This window comes from Notamacropus eugenii, chromosome 5 (genome assembly GCF_028372415.1).
Source record: "Notamacropus eugenii isolate mMacEug1 chromosome 5, mMacEug1.pri_v2, whole genome shotgun sequence".
NCBI classification, from domain to species: Eukaryota; Metazoa; Chordata; class Mammalia; order Diprotodontia; family Macropodidae; genus Notamacropus; species Notamacropus eugenii.
In genome coordinates this window covers 4,322,311-4,343,831 of record NC_092876.1, presented here as the reverse complement: position 1 = coordinate 4,343,831, position 21,521 = coordinate 4,322,311, and the positions used below count along the sequence as shown (strand labels likewise).

At 40.9% G+C, this 21,521-nt stretch overlaps 1 long non-coding RNA gene across 1 annotated transcript; it reads right to left on the bottom strand.

Annotated features, from left to right (window-relative positions):
* Positions 1-9,689: 9,689 nt before the first annotated feature.
* Positions 9,690-12,893, bottom strand: LOC140508198 (uncharacterized). The gene is made up of 2 exons (XR_011968330.1): positions 12,728-12,893; positions 9,690-12,602 (listed from the first exon to the last, which is right to left on the bottom strand). It is a non-coding gene; the product is annotated as an uncharacterized lncRNA (long non-coding RNA).
* Positions 12,894-21,521: the final 8,628 nt, after the last annotated feature.

Here is a 21,521-nt window from a genome sequence, read left to right as displayed (position 1 = left end):
GTGCCACATTCCAGAAGGGGTGATCACTTCCCCCTATGGTCCCATCATTTCCAAGACAACATCAAATTCCTTCTTTTTGGTGATAATCTGATAGAGAATACATTTTTTCCGCTGTAGGTTACTGTACCTTTTGAAAGATTATTTTGAAAAGCAGTTGAGAGAAATAGGAGGAGAGATGAGGAGAGTGAGAAACAAGAAGGAGAAATAGACCAAATGGAGTTTTCTTTGCAAAAATATCTCATGTATCTGTTCCAGGCTTTGCTCCTTTTCCCTACGGGACCAGCAGATGCTTCTCCCTTGGATGGTTTTGGTGGATCTGGCTCCTGTTGAATTGTTTTATCCTTTCCACAAGCTAATGCCTAAACCCCAGCAAGAATCAGAGAAAGAGCTTTTATTCCACCCAGAATGTGGCAAACCCCACCTGGCCTTGAAAGGAAGTGTGGCAATCACAATTCAGCTAGCAGTGTTTAGGAGAAGATGTGACTATCCATTATGGTGAAGCTGATTGTACCAACACCAAAAGGTGTGCTTGTAATGGCTCTTGTGAATCTTTAACTACCAGTGGTAAAGGAGGGATGGTCCTTGTGAGTATAAATATTTACCCTAAATCCAAGGGAATTATTTGTCATGGGAGATAATGGAGAAAGGGCGTTCCAGGGAATGTTGAGATTTTTTTTCCCCCAGTTTGAAAAGTTGATCCTGAAGTAAACCTGTTGTTGTAGCAGCTGATCCTGAGGTTTGTGCAGGGGTCATACAAAGCAAAAGTTAGGTTATGGAACAACATGGAGTCAGTCATATTCTCCTAGAAATTTACTTTCAACACCCCAGAGATGTGCTGGAGCCAGCTAGAACCAGCTAGGATGGGCTAGTTGTTAAAGGTTTCATGTTGGTACCTAGTTCAAAAAAATCAGCAAAAGCCTAAAGTCAGATGTTGATGGTTTTGTTGATTTTCTAAACATAAGAAAATGATGATCTCAGTGAACAGAAAATGTAAAAGTATATTTTGCTGGTGACTTTGCACAGCCTCCATCACTCAAACAAAAGTCAGTTTCAAGTCATGTCATCATGTCCCTGATGTCATGGTCCTCTTGAAAACAAAAGGCAACCAACTTGTGAGTAGTCTGAGGTACCATAAAGGGGACCCAACCATTTGGGTCACTGAGCTCGTCCTCTGCCTGTGCCTGTGTTTGTTCTTAAGCCTTTCCTCTCCAAAGGAAGGTAAATTTTGTTTATGTGTGAATAACTATGTATAATCTATCTATAAATACATCGACATAATTATAACCTTTGTGGATGGGGAGTAAGGGGGAGAAAGAACCAAGTCAACAGTGCACAGCAGAAAACACAAGAAATTTAGAAGGAAGCAAAGAAAAGATTGACAGCTCTCAGCACAATATGTAGTGTTTATCATGCAGCCTTTCTTGAAGTGAAAATGCATTGCTACATATTTTGGATCCTCTTAGTTTCTGCTATGCACATGACATGCTTTTTTCTTCTTTTGTATTTAAGTTTATGATGTTTTTATTTCTTTTCTCATTTGTGTTCTGGTGTTTGAGTCTGAAATAAAATGAAAAAACAGATTCAATCACTCAACAAGTGTTTTTGAAGGGCCTCCTATGCTCCATATCCTCCACTAGGCATGAGGAACAAGGGTAGAAAGAATAAAATAAAAAGGGTACAAAAGTGGAGTTTAAAAAATGAGTTTCAAAACTAATGCAGGAGAAAAACAAGTTCTTAAATAAGTTCATAAAACTAGAAATCACAAAAATTTAATTGAAATAACACAAAGGGACAAAATGCAGGGTGTTTTGATAAGGAAGGGGCCAGTAGGTGGAATTTCAAGGAAAACATAGTCCATGACCTGTGTCTTATGGGATGACAGGAATTCCATGGTGGAGGGAAGGATGAATTTCCAGACAAGGGAGTCAGACAGTGCTCAGAATCTTCTATGTGAAAAACCGAAGTTCCAGGGGTCTGGATCTCAAAAAATGGGGGATGAGGAGTGTCTCATATGCCTGGAAAGAGACATTGCAGCCAGGATGTGTAAGGCTTTAGAGCTTTAGGAGAGGGGTTGGTATTTGATCCTAGAGACAAAGAGTCAATGGGATTGGTTGATTAGGATGGTCTCAATGTCAAATCTACTTGAGGAAAATGAATTTGGCAGGAGTGTGGAGGATGAATTATATGGGGAAGACCTGAGGCTGGGCAACCAATTTTGAAGGTGGAGTGGGAAGGGAAGAGAAGAGATTAAGAATTTATATAGTACTCACTGTGTGTCAGGAACAGTGCTCTGTCCTTTACAAACAAAGTTTCATTTGATCCAACAGTCCTGTCATTTCCACAATTTTTCAGGTAAGGAAAGAGTTCAGTGACTTACAGAAGGTCATACAGCTAGTGGATCTCTGAGGCTGGATTTGAACTGAGGTCTTCCTCCAGTCCCATACTGGCTCTATCCACTTTGCCAACTACCTGCCCTATCTTATACCAGAAATTGAATAGTTTTCACCTAAAAATGTATTGAAACCATCCTCTAGTTGTCTCAGGGTTCTAAAGGTTCAGGCTATTAATTTCCTGTTCTCATGAGCACCATTAGCCACAGGGAGTTCCAAATGTGCCCAGGTGTTCAGCTGAAGTGATGAAGCCTATTGAGAGTTGACTGAGTTGAATCAGTGGTTGGTGTCCTCAGTGCTGATTCTTCCAGAATATTCTCTGGTGGCTGATCACAACTGCTCTTAACTGTTGAAATATGTGGGAGGGTCTGATGTTTTTCAATCTATCACCTAAACTCCCAGAAACCATCTTAAGTCAGTCCCATCCCAGAGCAGAGGCTGTTGTACCAACTTGGGGAAGATGTGATGAAGTCCTGAAAGATGGTGGTTGCTGTGAGAGTGGAGAGGAGGGCTCAGATTTGAGAGATAAAGTGAAGGTAGCAGAGGTGAGATTTGGCAGCTGACTGAATATGTGCTATGAAAGAGAGTGCGGGACAGTGCAGCCCTATGAAGCTGGGAGGCTGGAACATGGTGGTGCCTTCCAAGGAAAGAGGGAAGTTATAGTAAGGGGAGGTGCAGGGCCAAAAATTTGGTGTTCAGGCTTAGATATGTTGGGGTTAATTAGTCCTTGACTCAGTGACTTGGCAATTTCCAAAAGGCTTCCAAAATGGGACCGAAGCATAGAGGAGGGATTGAGGTTCCTAGATGATAATATAGTATAGTGATGATAATTAGGCCAATCCAAGAGGGAGAATAGCAAGGAACCAGGATAGAGCTTTGGGAAACATGCATTGGTTGAAGTATATGTGGTCCATAGGCTGTCAAAGAAAACCCAAAAAGTGTGGTCAGACAGATCAGAGGTAAAGCAATAGAGAAAACCGCCAGAGCAATGAGAATCCAGGAGGAAAGAGTGGTCCGCAGTGCCAGTACTGAGAAAAGACCACCAGATCGAGCCATTAAGAGTTCCCTGGTAAATTTCAAGGGAACCATTTAGGAAAGTGAGGATGAAAGCCTGTTTGCAAGAGATTTTAGAGTGAGGGAGAGAGCAGAGAGTTCAGTGGGTTCATAGTGATTTTTCAAGGAGTTTGGCTAAGAAAAGAAGATGAGAGAATGATAACTCAGGGATTGGAGAAGTCTGGTAAAGGGTCTCTTGTGGATGGAGGAGGCAAGTGTATTTGAAGGCAGCAGGAAGGGAACCAGTTGGTAGAGCAAGGGTGAAGATTGGGGAGATGAATGAGGCTGGAATCAAATGCCCATTTAGAAGGCTGGCCTTGGCAAAGACGGGTAACCTCCTGAGAGGTTGGACGAAAGAAGCTACCAGATTACATGAACGGGTTTTGATATGAAGAGAAAGGGAGTATTTAGTCATTCAATAAACATTTAAGTACCTACTAAGTGTCAGGCACTGTGCTTCATGCTATGGATAAAACAAAGGTAAAGGTTTGTGCCTTCAAGGAGCTCTCAAAATAATGGGGAAAACAACAACCAAACAACTTGCAAACACACTCTAGACAGAATAAAATTAAAAGAGGGAAGACACTGGAATGAAGAGGGGTTGAGATAGGCACCCTGTAGAGAGTTTTTAGTTGCTTACTGAGACCATCTGGACCGTACCTAGAAAAAACCTTAGGCACTGTAGTATAGAGCTACCTCAGGGAACTTCCATGGTATCAAAAGAAAGCCTTCACCTGGAGCTCACAACACGCATCTGCACTGTATCAAAAGAACACCCCACAGTGATGAGAAAGGTATAAGCATGGGACATCTCCACTGACTAAGTGGTCATAAGATGGTCACCTGCTCATGTTGGACAACACAGAAAGGTCCAGAGGCACAAAAATAATTATGAGGACTTTCCATGTAATTGAGTCAACTCTGACACACTGGTCAAGAAAACATAAGGGTGGAGGGCCTCTTGTTAGCTTCCTATGATTAAGCAAGAAAACTTAAAATCTGCAGTTCACAGTTCTGGGGCCTAATATCCAGAACTTATCATTACAACCCTGATGGAATCACAGCACATTGATTAATACTGACTGGAATAGAGTAAGGGTCCAAATGAATTATTTTTCACAGAAATAGTGAAAATCAGAATAACAGCAATAGCTAAACATTTATAAAGCACCTACTATGGGTCAAGTGCTTTACTTATATTATCTGACTTCATCCTCACACAATCCTGGGAAAGTCATGCTGATATTATCCTTATTTTACAGATATAAAAATTATTAGGCAAATGGAGGCATTGTGATTTGCCCAGTGTCACACCATTAGTAAAGGTCTGAGTCTGTATCTGAATTCAAGTCTTCCTGACATGATGCTCAGAACTCTGTCAACCAACTGCACCACTCAGCTACCTCCTGGTAGAAAATAAGTCTAAACTATAGATGTTTCAAATTGGAGAGATTAAAAAGATAAGAGACTTTTAAGATGGTGTTACAATTGGTCATCTGGGGCTGTATTGGATGGAAGACAACGTGGGATTAGGAGTGGGGATAATGACATTTCAATTATAGATGATAACTGTTGGTCCCACTCCCTTCTCCCACTTATTTTTCCTAAAGTTAGAGGTAAGGGCAAAGAGGAAAGATGATGAAGAAAACATAATTAAATATCATGAATCAATATAAAAGTCATGAATTCACTAACAAAAACGAGGGGCTAGTAGAATGCATTAGAAAGCAGAACTAAAAATATTCTGTATAAGAAATATTTTTGAAACAAAGATTTCCATAGCATTGACACTGAAGAGATAATATTCTTTAATAGTATCAGTGTTAGATTTTTTTATTTTAAAATTAAAAATCATGAAAGTGAACACACAAGCTTTCTATGTATGCGTGTGTATGTCTATGTATGTACATATAAACATATATACATACATATACATATATGGGGTGTAGGATAAGTTCAGGGAAGACTAATACCTCTGGTGTGAAGGTGGCTGAGCCCTTTTCAGGGCTGCTTTCCAACTTTGACGTCCACGTTGTCTACCTCTCAACTGTGGCTCCAAGATGTTGTAGCATACACAGCAGCCAAACCCCTGTAATCCATTTTGGCAGACAGGCTAAACTAGGTTTCAGGTAACTGAGTTGGGGGGGAGGGTCTACCCCAAGCAACTGAAGACTTCCCCTGGTGGAATGGGTGGATGAGAACAATTTGTTCCAAGGGCCATGAAGGCAGCTGAAGCAGGTGCTGTGGAGTGCTCACATCTTGGTTAGACACTGAAGATGCCAGAGCCATCCACTGCATCATAAGCCACCACCAGTCATCTTGACTCTATCCAGCCGTAGGATTGTGGTGACTCCGAAAGAGAGTGAGGCCAATGACTTCATGCAGTTCTGCCTGACTTAAATCCGATTTATCCAGAAATCAAGACATCACCCATACCATTTTACCATTTCTACCTATCTCAAAGTCCTGTGGTGACAGATAAATGATAAAAATGCTGGTATACATACACTGGTTGCTGTAGTCACAACCCTGCACACAGGTGGCCCAGGACATAGGGTTGTTTCTCACTGCAAGCCACACTGGTATTCAGCAGCCCCCTGGGTGTCTGAGTAGCCTTTTAAGGATCTCACTGCTCACCTCTTGCTGTGAGGAAGGGGTCTAGAAAAGGTGCCCTAAAAATTGACTGCTTACTCAAACTTGGTCTGATTACTAAAGCAGGCAGGAATCTTCCCTGTGGTCACCCCTACTCCCCGCCCCCCCCCCACACACAATGTACAAAAACTTCTACAAAGATGATTCCACTCGGTATATGGAATGCATGCACACTTATATTCAACACAATGCTCTTGTTGCAAGAGAACTCAGGAGCTATCATATCCAAGTGGCAGCTCTGAGGGAAACAAGGCTGGTAAATGAAGACCAGCTTACTGAAGTTGGAGCTGGATACACATTTTTCTGGGATGGTCACAGTTAAGGGGAGTGCCGTGAAGTTGGAGTAGGTTTTGCAATCAGAACTAATCTAGTGAGCAAGCTGGTATTCCTGCCAAAGAAAGTGAATGACAGGCTCATGACAATGCAATTGCCACTCAGGAAAACGCTATGCCACTATCATCAGTGCCTATGCTCCCACCATGATGAACCCTGATGAGGTCAAAGAAAAATTTTATGAAGACCTAGAGACCCTTATCATCAATGTGCCAAAAGAGGACAAGTTTATAATTCTGGGTCACATTAAAGCTAGAATAGGCTCAGAATACCAGATCTGGTAGGAAGTCCTAGGGCAAAATGGAGTTGGAAACAGCAACAGCAATGGTCACTTACTACTGAAGACTTGTGCATCTCATGACCTTCTCTACACCAATACTGTTTTCCATTTACCTAAAGGCAATAAAGATTCATGGATGCACCCTCCCAGGAAACACTGGCATTCAATAGACTATGGTGATTGTAAGGAGAGGAAGTAGACAGGATATAAGAGTGACAAAGACAATGTGCAGTGCAGAGTGCTGGACTGATCATAGACTGATCCTCTCTATGCTAAATACTCTCTTTCAACAAAAGCAGCATCCCCAAGGCAAAATCACTAACAGAAGAATTAATGTCAACAGATTAGAGCTGTCTCCTAATTGGGAAGTGTGTTGCTAACTTGGACAGAAAATTGAGCCAAACACAGTTGGCAACAGCAGATCAGAAAAGGAGTGGGCAGCTTTCAGAGATTTGGTGTGTAGCACTGCATTTGCTCATCTAGATCAGAACATTTGCAAACACCAAAACTGGTTTGATGAAAATGATGGGGAAACTCAGAAGCTGCTAAATGAAAAATGAGAACTCCACAGGGTTTACCAGCAGAATAGTTCATCCAGTGCCCTACTGAGGCAGCATTTAATTTCATCAAAAGTAAAGAACAAGGAAAACTTGGACAGATGCGGGATTCTTAGCTCAGTGAGAAGGCAGACAAAATTCAGTCTTATGCTGATAGTAACAATCCAAAGTGCTTTTGTGATGAGCTGAAGGCTATTTCTGGGCCAAATACCTATGGTGCATCTCAAGTACTCAGTGCTGATGGTGCCACATTGATTAGTGATCAAGACATGAGCCTGGAGCGATGGACTGAACACTTCCATAGTGTTCTCAACAGACCATCATCAATCAATGTGGAAACCATTGACCATTTACCTCAGGTTGAAGTCAACCCCTCCCTAGCTAAAGTTCCAACTGAAAACGAAGTTTTGAATGCCATTAGGCTCCTCTCACATGGCAAAGCACCTGGTGTTCATTCTGCTTCAGCTGAGATTTACAATGTGGAGTTCTATTGCTCATGCCAAAGCTGACTGACATTTCTGTGACTGAGGTTATCCCCCAGGAGTTCAAGGACACATCCATTGTTCATCTCTATAAAGGCAAAGGAAATAGATTTTGTGTGGAAATTACAGAGGGTTCTCTCTTGTCACTACTGACAAGATTCTTGCTAGAGTCCTCCTTAATAGGCTGATCCTTCACCTGGAAAATCATCATCTACCTGAGAGCCAGTGTCGCTTCAGAAATGGCTGAGGGTAATGATCTATATGGTATTTACTCCCCAACAACTCCAGGAGTAATGCTAGGAGCAGAACAGAGGTCTACACACAACATTTGGAGATCTGATCAATGTTTTTTGATACTTAAGGAAAATTATGTCAAAATGTAGTTGCCCAAAGAAGTTCATCAGTATTGTATGTCACTTTTACTTCAGCATGCTTGCCTGTGTTCTGGATAACGGATGATGCTGTCATATTTTCCCAGTCACCAATGGAGTGAAACAAGGCTATGTGCCTGTTCCCATGCTTTTTAGCATGATGTTTTCAGCAATGTTGTCAAATGCCTTCATTTGAGACATGACATTCAGGTCAGGTACTGCACCAATGCAAAACCTTCAACTTGAAAAGGCTACAAGCCAAGACTAAAGGGCAGGGAGTATTGGTGCATTTTGGGGGGACATGGGGCAGATGATTGTGCACTCAATGCAACCTCTGAAATTGAGATGCAACAAACTATGAATTGATTCTGTTACTTGTGCTAATTTTGGCCTAACCATTAATGCCAAGAAAATACAGGTATTCCATCAGCTAGCATCACACCATCCATATGTGGAACCATCAGTTATAGAAATGGAAAAGTTTTGAATGTTGTGAATAAGTTCACTTACCTTGGCAGGATACTTTCCAGGGATGTACATATTGAAAATGAGGTTGACACAGGCATTGTCAGAGCTAGCTCAGTATTTATGAGGCTCTAAAAGAAAAATGTGGGAGATAAGAGGTGATAGAATGACTACCAAACTGAAGGTCTACAGAGTTGTTATGCTAACCTCATTGTTGAATGCCTGCGAAACTTGGAGAGTCTGTCAGTCCCATACCAGGAAAGTGAATCACTTCCATTTGAATTATCTTAGGAAGATTCTGAAGGTCACCTGGCAGGATAAGGTACCAAGACACTGAGGTCCTTTCTCGAACTGAACTTCCAGGCATTCAAACACTACTGCAGAGAGTGCAACTCCAAAGGGGTGGCCACATTGTTTGAATGTCAAATTTAAACTTCCCCAAAAGACTTTTAATGGAGAACTCACATGGGGCAACAGCTCTCATGATCAGAGAAAATAATGGTAGGACAATCTCAAGGTCTGTCTTGTGATTGTGGTGGTGATTTGTCCTTCATTCTCAGCGAAGACCACGATATCAGAGAGGTAATTACATGATTACAATTGACTTTGAATTGAGTGAGGGAGGGCTCTGCAAAGTCACCAGCCTCACTTTCTCCTCCAGAGCCATCTGGGTTCAATGACCAGATATTCATCAGGATGACTAGAGATGGCCTTGGATTAAGAACTTCAGAATTGATTGCAAGTCATGGGAGACGCACTGGCACATATGCACCCAGAAAGACGTCCTCCTCAGAGAAGGTGCTGTGCTCTATAAGCAAGGCAAAATTGAAGTAGCTCAAAGGGGGAGATATACAAAAATTGATAGAATCCACCCCAAATGCTTACAAAGCCTATTTGTGCCTGACCTGCAGTAGAGCATTCCAAGTTCATATTGGTCTGATCAGCCCAGACACATTGTAACTTGACTCTAACACAGTGATGTCATTTTGGTCCTCTTTGAGAATGAAGGGAAATAACCAATTATACACACACACACACACACAAACACACACACATACACACACTTTTACACACATATAATTCAAAAAAGAGGATTCTACCTGAAGTAATTTCTATCCTTTATTGATTTTCTTTTTGAGATATTAAAAAGTTCAATATGGCACTTTCAAATCTGCCCTGATTCCTTCTGATCACCCTCATGTTGGTCATTTTGGGAGCTTCACAAATTCATCAACAGTGAATTAATAATGTGTCTACTAATTATTCATGATCTTGAGCATACGTGTTTTGGCTTGGTTTTATTTTTAAGTTCTGAGTTTACATTCATTTTTCTCCCTTTCACCTGATGTTCCCAGGCTTTGGAAGCAGATACATACTCAAGGGAAAAAGATTCCCCCAAATATTTGTCATTTCCATAAATGACAAATGAAAGAAGGTATGGTGTAAGAAATTATGATGAGGGTTGGGAAAGAACCCGGGGAGGCTTATATCAACTACTATAAAGAGAAATGAGTGGAACCAGAACACTTTAGGAAAAAAAACTCAACAATACTTTAATGAAAAATAAGTCTTAAAGACTTAAGAATGATCACTATGTGCAGAGGACAAAAAGATGGAAAATGTTATCTATGTCCTGATAAGAGGTGAAAGACTCATGGTATAGGATGAGACACATCATTTTTTTCCTTCACATGGACAATGCAAGAACACTGTCCTTCCATAAACATTTGTGAATTCCCTCTAATATTGATGATTGTTATTTTCTCATAACCTCTACCAATCTGAAAACCTAATTATTACTGATGTGGATTAGTGGGTACAGATGTGGGCCATTAAAAAAATATAGTCATTGAAAATGACTTTCTTTCTTGGAAAACTATTCATACTTTTTGAGCAGAGCTCTACTAGGCAATGACTCATTTTTATACATCTGGATCCATTCTTTAAATACTTGAAAATGAGACCTTTATTGGAAAAACTTGTAGCAAATCATTTCCCCATTTGCTTCCCTTTTATACTCCAGTACATTAGTTTCTTCATGTGATAAAAAATCCCCCATTTTATTCCATATGCTCTTCTCCACCTCTTCTCTGGGGATGCACTTTCCCCCCCCACTTCCTAATTACAAAATGAATCTTCATTATCGTTTCTCTGATTTGTTTGAGGTGATCTTTCACATCACAAGCATGTATCTATTTGGAGCTAATCCTGTTCTGCACTGAGATGTTGGTCTATACCTAGTTTCTGCCAGACTACTTGTCAATTTTCCCAGTATTTTGTAGTGATTAGTCAATCCAGTTCGAGCATGTGAGGTCTTGGGATGTGCTGAGCACAGGGCCAGTACATTCATTTTCTCTTGTATATTATACATTTAATTAGTACATAGTACAGGACAGTTTCAGTGACTACCAACTTGGTCCTGACTAGGTCTCTCTCCTGAAATACCAGAGGAGTCTTTGGAATATACTTCTGAAAAGAAAACAAATTTTGAGTTAGAATGGACAATAGAAGGCACTTAGTCCAATTTCCCCATTTTACATTTATTTTTTTGTTTCATTTTGGGTTCTGGACTATCTTCCTCCCTCCCTTCCCTACCTATTTCTTTTCTTTTTTAGTTTTCAACATTCATTTTTTATAAGATTTTTGAGTTTCAAATTTTTTCTCCCTCGTCCTATCCCATGTCCATAAGATGGTAAACATATTTGTAAATTAGTCATGTTGTGAAAGAAGAAATGGACACAAACACAAAAAAGCAAAACAAAGTGAAAAAAGCATAGTTCAATCTGCATTTAGAGTCCATAGTTTGTTATCTGGATGTAGAGCGCATTATCCATCAAGAGTCTCTTGGAATCGTATTAGATCATTGTACTGATGAAAAGAGCTAAATCGACCACTGCACAGCACTGTAGAATGTTCTCCTGGTTCTGCTCACTTCACTTTGCATCAGTTCATGTAAGTCTTCCCAGGTTTTTCTGAAATCTACCTGCTTATCATTTATAATAGCAAAATACTATTTTATTACATTCATACGCCACAACTCGTTCAGCCATTCTCCAATGAATGGGCAAATTCAAACCTTTTAAGGCTGGTGATGTTGCTATCCGAATTATGAGCCCAGGTGAGAAAAATAATAACAATGAACTTACAGCTATTCACGTTACATAGTGAGTTAATGCTTCCAAAGCGCTTGACAGATATTACCTCATCTAATCCTCTCATTGACCATGTTAGGAAGGTGCTATTATTATTTCCATTTTAGAGATGGAGAAATTCCTCCAGGAATGGGGTAAGTGCCATGTCCAGGGTCACACAGCCAGTAACAAGCAGAGACTGAATTTGAACTGAGGTCTTATGGACTCAGAGAGAGCCCTCTAATCGTTGTGTCATCCAGCAGACTAAAACATCATTAGAAAAGTGAATGTCCAATAAATATAAAAGTACTTATATGGGAACTTTTTGTGCCAGCCAACATCAGGAGACAAAGTTAGTACCAATCATTTGGGAACAGCAGAAGAATGCCATGGAATATTGGAGATGAATCATTAAAAACCTTAGGATTTCAGAGAAAAATTTAATTCATTTTCAGGTCTTCATGCACAGTATAAAATATGTGATGTCTAATGAGGTCTGTGCTGCAGAAAGAGGCCTTCCCTCATTAATAAGAGTCAGAAGTTTTAACTCTAGCAAGATTTTTCCAATACAGATGCATGTATGAACTCAGGTGAAAGCCTTGCAACAATCACTGCTTTTATAAAACTTCTGTCAGTAGGGAATACTGTGATGTCTAGTAACCTCCCTCTTCAGGGAAAGGCAGAACCTCATTGAGCACATTCCTAAGTCTCTCCACTCTGAATCCTTGTAGTAAAGGAAGAGACGATCTCTGGCTGATGGACTTCCCACATTGAGTCCTTATAGGGTTTTTCCCAGGTTGAATTTTCTGATGTCTAAAGCTCTGGATTCCATTTGCATTCCTTTCCACATTCATGGCAGCTGTAAGATGTCTATATCTTGTGAAAGCTCTGGGGAGAAAGAAGAGATGACTTTAGCCTGCATGACTTTCCACACTGATCATATTAATGAGGTTATCCTCTAGTATGGATTGTCTAATGCTTAGTAATGGAAGAGCATACATTAAAAGCCTTACCACATTCTGTTCCAGTGTGGTTTCTCAGATGTACAGCAAGAATGAAGTTGGACTTGAAAGCCTTTTATGCATTTATCACATTCATAAGGTTTCTCTCCAGTGTGACTTCTCTGATGTGCAGGAAGACCAGCCCTCTGTGTGAAAGCCTTTCCACTTTTATCACTCAAGGTTTCTCTCCAGTGTGGATTCTCTGATGTTTAGTTACATGACACCTTCTTTTAAAAGCCTTTCCACACTTATTACATTCATAAGGTTTCTCTCTAGTATAGATTCTCTGATGTAGAGGAAAATTGGCCCTTTGCATTAAAGCCTTTCCACACTGATTGGGTTCTCAGGTGGGATGAGATCAGTCAGAGCCTCACTGGCTCCTGAATGAGAGATCTCCCTCCAGCTGGTCCTCTGCCCTCCCTGAACCCCCTCTCCCCAGCTAACACACACATTATCTAGACAACAGACTGCTTTGATCTAGGGAGGAGGGAAGTTTAGGAAGGTGAGGGGTGGGGAGGGCTCTGGGATGGAGCCCCCAGGGAATGTCCAGGGGAAGCCTGAGGCTGGGAGACCCAACTCAGAACTTGAGTGCTCTACAAGAAGAGGGGCAGGGAAGCAGGAGGCCTGGGGAAGGGGAGCCCAGGTAGGGTCTGAGAGGAAGACATTTTCAGCTCATGATAGGGAGGTCAATGACACTGTAGTGACAGAGGGCTCCAGGTGGGCATTGAGCCTGGGAAAGCATGAGGCCTGTGTCCTGGGGTCTAACTAGGGTTAGGGAGGACTCCTGGGAACCTCTGGGAGAGCTTAGGCCTGGAATCCCAACAGGGAGACCAGACACAGGGAGCTAGTGGGAAGCAACCCAGGAGCTGTGGTTTTAAGTAAGGGGGGTCATGCAGAAGCTTTGGTTCCTGCATTCAAAGTGAGGTCCTCAGGGTATTCATAACTTTTAGGTCCTTACAGTGGGCTTGGTCTGAAGGAAGAATAATTCAATCTCTATCCAAAAGGTGGAGGCAGCGAGCCAGGATTCCTGGTCCTGATGGGAAGCCATCAAGCAGGATTCGTTGGTCCCCAGGGTGTAAGTCTGAAATTGGGGAAAAGGTGACCCAGTGGTATGTCTGGGGAGGGTGACCCCGGGCATTTGGGAAATTATTAGGAGTCTGGAAAAAAAAGTTAGCAAGAGGGAACCTTGTGTAGTAGGCAGGTCTGGGAGGGAGGATTGCTCCAGGAGGACCAAGAGGGCACTTACCACGTGGTCAGAGAAGACCAATGAGAGGAACAGCCAGCAGAAGACAGCATCTTAGTGATGTGGTTTAAGGGGTTCAGGGACTGCTTAAGGACTGAAGTACTGGAGAGGGTCATCTGGAATGAATTCAAAGACTCAAGTGTTCTTTAAGTCAAGTTGGCAAAGGTTTATCACAATGCCAATAGGGTGCGCAGAGCTCCTCAAGGAACTTGCCACTTGAACAGGAATGATTCTAAAATCCATACAGGAAAAGTAGTGGATTATCTGGCAGATATGCTAATTAGGTGATAATGTACTACCTTAGTCACTGGCATCATTCACTACTGGAAACTGGGGGAAGGGGCTGCTAAGGGGTATATTTTTGGTGTTCTCTAGGAAGGTAGCTTTGAGAGTTGGTGTCTGTCTGTAGCTTAACCTCTGAATTGTATATGATAACTGTGGGAATCTATACATGATAATTCTGCAGGTATAAGATAGAGATGTTTTTACAAGGGAAATTCTCCAGAGGTCAGCTTGTTCATGTAACAGGGACAGATAGTTTGTCTTACTGAGTCCACTCATGAGGTATTGCTGGGCACAGTGTCCTTGGATTGGGAGAAAATGACCAGAGGTAGTGTTTTGAAGCAGCAAGAAATGTGATCTTGAACCCAGGATCCAAGCACAAGCACCGAAGCACGCCATCATTAGGAATCCTGTGAAAGAAGCTGTTGAACAAAGGGTATCCAATTCTAAAGTGATGAAGTCCTCTATTGAGTAACCAAGACCTCTCACAGCTGAAGGGGGGGAGAAGGGGAGGGAGAGGGGCCAAGTGGAAAGAGCAGTGAGTAAAAAGTCTGGAATTGTATGAGACTTAGGGTCCAACCTTCCTGGGTCCTGCACCAGCAGAGCTGGCTTCCAGGAGGCAGAGCTATCTCAGCTCCAAAGGAAGGCCAAGTGAGCTATGGCCCTGGGGAAGAAGGCAATATTTATTGATAATTCCACCCAATGCTCTCATCTGAGTACCTTGTCTCTTACTTTAAAATGTGAACCCCTTCTTCTCTCAACTACCTTGTAGACAACTTGAACTAGATGATTAATGCAAGATGTCTTACTATCTACATGTGTGAAACTGAACTCATTTTCTTTCTCCTTCTTGGCCCTCTTCCTGTCAAGGGCCACACCATCCTCTGAGTCCCTCAGGTTCACAATCAAGATGTCCTCCATGACTCCTCTCTCTCATCCAATCTTATCCACTTTTACCTTTGCAACATCTCTGAAATACATCCCCTCCTTTCCACGGATGCAGGTGCAGATCCTGATCTCCCTGCCCCTGAACTTCTACAATAGCCTGCTGGTTGGCCTGGTTCAAGACTGTCCCACTCCAGTACATGTTCCAATTTTCCAACACAGTAACGTACCTAAATGAAAGATTCAACCATGTCATTTCCCTACTCAATAAACTCCGGGATCAAATACGAAATCCTTTGGCATTCACAGCCATTTGTGAGCTAAGCAACATTTCCTTTTGCATTCTTCTTACACCTTATTTTTAATAGATCTGATGACACTGGTTTCCTTGCTATTCCAGGAAGAGTCACCTTCTCTAATCTCCAAGACAATTCTCCACCATCCTCCACGGACAATATGCTCCTTCTCATTTCTGTCTCCAGTTAACTTCAAGTCCCGACTAAAATCTCCACAGGAAACCTTTCCCAACCTTTCTTCATCCCAGCCTCTTCCCTCTTTTAAGTTTATCCTGTCCATATCTTGTTTGTAAGTTATTTGTTTGTGGTTTCTTGAATTATTATGGGAGCTCCTTGAGGGGACAGACCTTTATTTACCTTTTTTTGTATCCAAGCATGAAGCAAAGTGACTGGCCCATAGTAGGCATTTTAGAACTGTTTATTGAATGCTAAATACTCCCATTCTCTTTGTATCAAAACAACTGCATGTAATCTTCTAGTAGCTTTTTCCTCCAGGCTCTCAAGATGTTATCCTTCTCTTTGCCAAAGTCAGCCCTCTACATGGGCATTTTATCCCAAATTATCCTGTCTTCTCCAACAGTTTGCAGCCTCACTCATCTTCCTAATCTCTCAAGTTTTCATCTTTGCTCTACTAGCTGGTTTCTTTCCCGCTGCCTTCAAATGAACTTGCCCAGTCCATCCATAAGGAACCCTTTGCCAGACCCTCTGTAGCCCTTGAGCTATCCCTCTCACCTCCTTTTCTTAGCCAAACTCCTTGAAAAATTACTCTGAACCCACTGAAACCCATCTCTGCTCTCTCCCTCACTGTGATAAAATTGCTCTCTAAAGTAAACATACTCAGTTGACCATGTACTAGGGCATAAAAACCTTACAATCCAGTGCAGAAAGGCAAAGGTAGTCAATGCATCCTTTTCAGATCATAATGCAATAAAAATTATATGTAATAAAAGATATGGAAAGATAAACCAAAAATTAATTGGAAACTAAATAATCTAATCCTAAAGAATGAGTGGGTTAAACAACAAATCATAGAAATAATCAACAACTTCATTCAAGAGAATGACAACAATGAGACAACCTACCGGATCTTATGGGATACTGCAAAAGCAGTTCTTAGGGAAGTTTTATAGCATTGAATGCCTACATGAATAATATAGAGAAAGAGGAGGTCAATGAATTGGGCATGCAGCTGAAAAAGCTAGAAAAAGAACAAATTGAAAATCCCTAAGTAAATACCAAATTAGAAATACTGAAAACCAAAGGAGAGATTAGTAAAATTGAAATTAAGAAATCTATTGAACTAATAAATAAAACTAAGAGTTGGTTTTATGGGGGAAAAAGCAACAATAAAACATAAACCTTTGGTCAATTTGATTAAAACAAAAAGAAAGAAAACAAAATTACCAATATCAAAAATGAAAAGGGTGAACTCACCTCCAACAAGGAGGAAATTAAAACAGTAATTACAAATTACTTTGCCCAACTGTATGCCCATAAATTTGACAATCTAAATGAAATGGATGAATACTTTAAAAAATATGAATTGCCCAGATTAACAGAACAGGCAGTTGAATACTTAAATAACCCCATCTCATAAAAAGAAATTGAACAAACCATCAATGAACTCCCTAGGAAAAAATCTCCAGGGACAGATGGATTTACAAGTGAATTCTATCAAATATTTAAAGAACAGTTAATTCCAATACTATGTAGACTATTTGGGAAAATTGGTGGAGTCCTACCAAATTCTATTTATGATACAAATATGGTTCTGATATCTAAAACAGGAAGAGCCAAAACAGAGAAAGAAAATTATAGACCAATTTCTCTAATGAATATAGATGAAAAAATTTAAATAAGATACTAGCAAAAAGAATACAGCAACTTATCATGAGAATAATACATTATGAGGAGGTAGGATTTACACCAGGAATGCAGGGCTGGTTCAATATTAGGAAAACTATCAGCATTGTTGATCATATCAACAACAAAACTAACAGAAACCATATGATTATCTCAACAGATGTAGAAAAAGCTTCTGACAAAATACAACACCCATTCCTATTGAAAACAATGTAGAGCACAGGAATAAATGAAGCCTTTCATAAAATAATAAGCAGTATCTACCTAAAACTATCAGCAAGCATTATATGCAATAGAGAGAAGCTAGAAGCACTTCCAATAAGATCAGAGGTGAAACAAGGATGTCCATTATCACCACTGTTATTCGATATAGTACTAGAAATGTTAGCTTTAGCAATAAGAAAAAGAAATTGAAGGAATAAGAATAGGCAAAGAAGAAAGTAAATTATCACTCATTGCAGATGATATGATAATATACTTAGAGAATCCCAGACAATCAAGTAAAGAACTACTTGAAATAATAAACAACTTTGGCAAAGTTGCAGGTTACAAAATAAACACGCGTAAACCATCTGCATTTCTTTATATTACTAACAAAGTCCAACAGCAAGAGATAAAAAGAGAAATCCCATCTAAATGAACTCTAACTAGGCCAGACTGGTGGCCTTTTCTCTGTACTGTACACTATCGACCACTCTCTTCTCCTGAATTCTCACTCCTCTGGGGGTTTTCTCTATTGCTTTACCTCCTACCTGTCTGACCACACTTTTTCAGTTTTCTTTGACAGCCCATACAACCTAACCAGTACATGTTCCCCAAGGCTCCATCTTGAGTCCTTTGTTATTCTCCCTCTTGGACTGAATTATCATCACTATTCAAATGACTGTGATCCAGAAACCTTAATCCTTCCTCTGTTTCAGGTCTATCTCCCATTGCCTTTTGGAAATTTCCAACTCACTATCTCAAAGACCACTTACCATCAACACATCTAAAACATGAACACCAAGTTTTTAACCCTGCACCTCCCTTCTCTTACTAACTTCCCTCTTTCTATGGAAGGCACCACCATCTCCCAGCCTCCCAGCTTCAAAGGACTGTCAACTGTCCTGCACTCTTTCATATCTCATATCCAGTCAGCTGCCAAACCTCACCTTTGCTACTTTCACTTAATCTCTCAAATCTGAGCCCTCCTCTCCACTCTCACAGCAACCACCATCTTTCAGGACTTCATCACATCTTCTCCAGGTTGGTACAACAGCCCCTGCTCTGGGATGGGACTGACTCAAGATGATCTCTGCAAGTTTAGGTGACTGAAAAACATCAGATCCTCCTACATATTTCAACAGTTAACAGCAAAGGTGCTCATCCAGCAGAGAATATTCTGGAAGAATCAACACTGAGGACACAGATCACTGACTCAGCTCAGTCAACTCTCACCAGGCTCCATCACTTCAGTCAAACATCTGGACACACCTGGAGCTTCTTGTGGGTACTGGTACTCATGAGAACAGGAAATTAATAGCCTGAAGCTTTAGACTCCTGAGACAACTAGAGGATGATCTCAGCACATTTTTAGGAGAAAACTATACAATTTCTGGTATATGAGATATTAAGACAGAGGTAGCAAAGTGAATAGAGGTAGTCTGGGGCTAGAGTGAGGAAATCTGAATCAAATCTAGCTTCACAGATTTACTAGTTGTATGACTATCTCTAAGTCAGTAAACTGTTTGCCTGGGTTTCCTTACCCAGGAAGGGTAAAATGTGGAAAATGGGGAGAACAGTGTTGTTGGATCAAATGAAATTTTGTTTGTAAGCACAGTGCACATGACTTGGCACACAGTGAGTGCTATATAAATTCTTAACCTCCTCTTCCCTTCTCACTCCACTTTCATAATTGGTTGCCCAGCCTCAGGTCTTTCCCCACATAATCCTTACTCCACACTCCTGCCCAATTAATTTTCCTTAAGTGCAGATATGACCATGTGACCACTCAGATTGACCAATCCTGATGACTCTTTCTTGCATCTAGGATCAAATACAAACTCCTCTCCTAAAGCTCTGAAATCCTATACATCTTGGCCCCAATGTCTCTTTCCAGGCATATGAGACACTCCTCACTCCCCTGGAACTTTGGTTTCTCGTACAGAGGATTCTAGGTACTGCTTGACCCCCTTGCCTAGGGGGTCCTTCCCCTCTACCTTGGAATCTCTCTCACCTCATAAGACACAGGCTATGGTTTCCAAGAAATCCTACCTGCTGGCCTCCTCCTTGTTAAGCCATCCTATAATTTGTCCTTTTGTGTTTATTGTGTTATTTCAATTAAGTTTTTGTGATTTCTAGCTTTATAGACTTATTTAAGCACTCGTTTTCTCCTCCATGAGTTTCTAAACTCATCTGAGTACGACTGATTTTATTTTATACACCCTTGTTCTTCATGCCTAGTGGAGGGCATGGAGCATAGGACGCCCTTCAAAAACACTAATGACTGACTGGGTCTTTTTTTTTTTTTCCATTTAATTTTAGATTCAAACACCAGAACACAAATGCAGAATAAAGACAAAAAAGTATCATAAACTTAAATACAAAAGACAAATAGCATATCATGTGCACAGCAGAACCTAAGAGGATTCCAAATGCATATCAATGAATTTTCATTTCAAGAAAGCCTGTATGATAAACACTACACATCTTTTCTTTGCTTCTTTGGAAGTTTCTTTGTTCTCTACTGTGCACTGTTTACTTGGTTCTTTTTCCCCCTTACTCTCCATCCTCCAAAGGTTACAATAGTGTGGATATATTTATATATACACACTTATTCATATTTACACAAAATTTACCTTCCTTTGAAGAGGTAAGGCTTAGGCACAAGCACAGTCAGAGGGAGAGAACAAGCTGAGTGACCCAAATGGCTCGGTCCCCATTCAGGCACCTCAGACTATTCACAAGTTGGTTGCCTTTTGTTTCCAAGAGGATGATGACATCAGGGAGGTGGTGACATGACTTGCAGTGTGGGACTACAAGCAAACCTTTTGGTACTGGTATAACCAGCTTCACCATAATGGATAGCCACCTGTTATTCTTTGTCTCCAGTATTGTATAAACCCTGCTAGCTAAATGTGAATGCCAGATGGGGTTTGCCACATTCTAGGTGGAATAAAATGTCTTTCTCTGATTCTTGCTGGGTTTTAGGCATTAGCTGGTGGAAAGCACAAAAGAATTAATTCAACAGGAGCCAGATCCACTAAAACCATGCAGGGAGAAAGCACCTGCTAGTCCTGCAGGAAAAAGGAACAAAGCCTGGAACAGACAGTAATGCTGGAAAAACTCCATTAGGTCTCTTTCTCCTTTCCTTCTCCTCTCATTTCTCCCTCTCCCTTGTCTCTCCTATTTCTCTCAATAGTACAGGAGCCAAAAACACATCGACTGCTCTTCAAGATAAATTAATCTTTCAAAAGGTACAGGAACCCATGGGGGAAAATCTATTCTCCATCAGCTTTTCACCAAAATGAAGGAATTTGGCATTGGCTTGGAAATGATGGGACCCTGGAGGGAAGTGACCACCCCTTCTAGAATGAGGCATAGACAATGAGATATCTAAAGATGGGGGATTGGCACCATAGATTTTGGAAGGAGTAAGTTACAAAGGGCTCAGAGGAAGGACAGGTAGGCTCCAGGGCCTCATATTCTACAGTAAAAGTTAGCCCAAGAATAACAAGTGATATTTAAGTAGGTAATCCTGAAGACACAAAGGAAAGTAATTTCAACACTATAAAATTACTGTCTTAAGAGACTAATATGGAATTAGACAGAGCTCCCCACCAAACTTGGTTTAGAAAACAAAATGAAGAGATGAGGGAAGCAAGAACCAGAATGAGAGGATGACACTAAAAGTATGAAACTGTCCAGTTAATTATCAGAAAGTTTAGGGCAATCATATAAAGGAGGACTCATACATGAACATATTTGCTTGGTCTCCAGAGAGGAAAATCAAGCACAAATTTTATAGAGAAACCAATTTCAGCTTAATTTAAAAAAAAAAAAGCACCAAACCAAACCAAAACTAAAGACCTCCCAGCAAAGAGGCTGTCCCTGGGGGTGGAGGGTGGGCGCTGCTTCAAGAAGTTCAGGAAGCTCAGTAGAAGCTGGATGAACACTTCTGGGTCTTTGTGGAGATTCACTTTGGGGATGGGGAGGACCAAGTATCATTGAGGTCCCTTGATATGCTCCATTGTGTGCC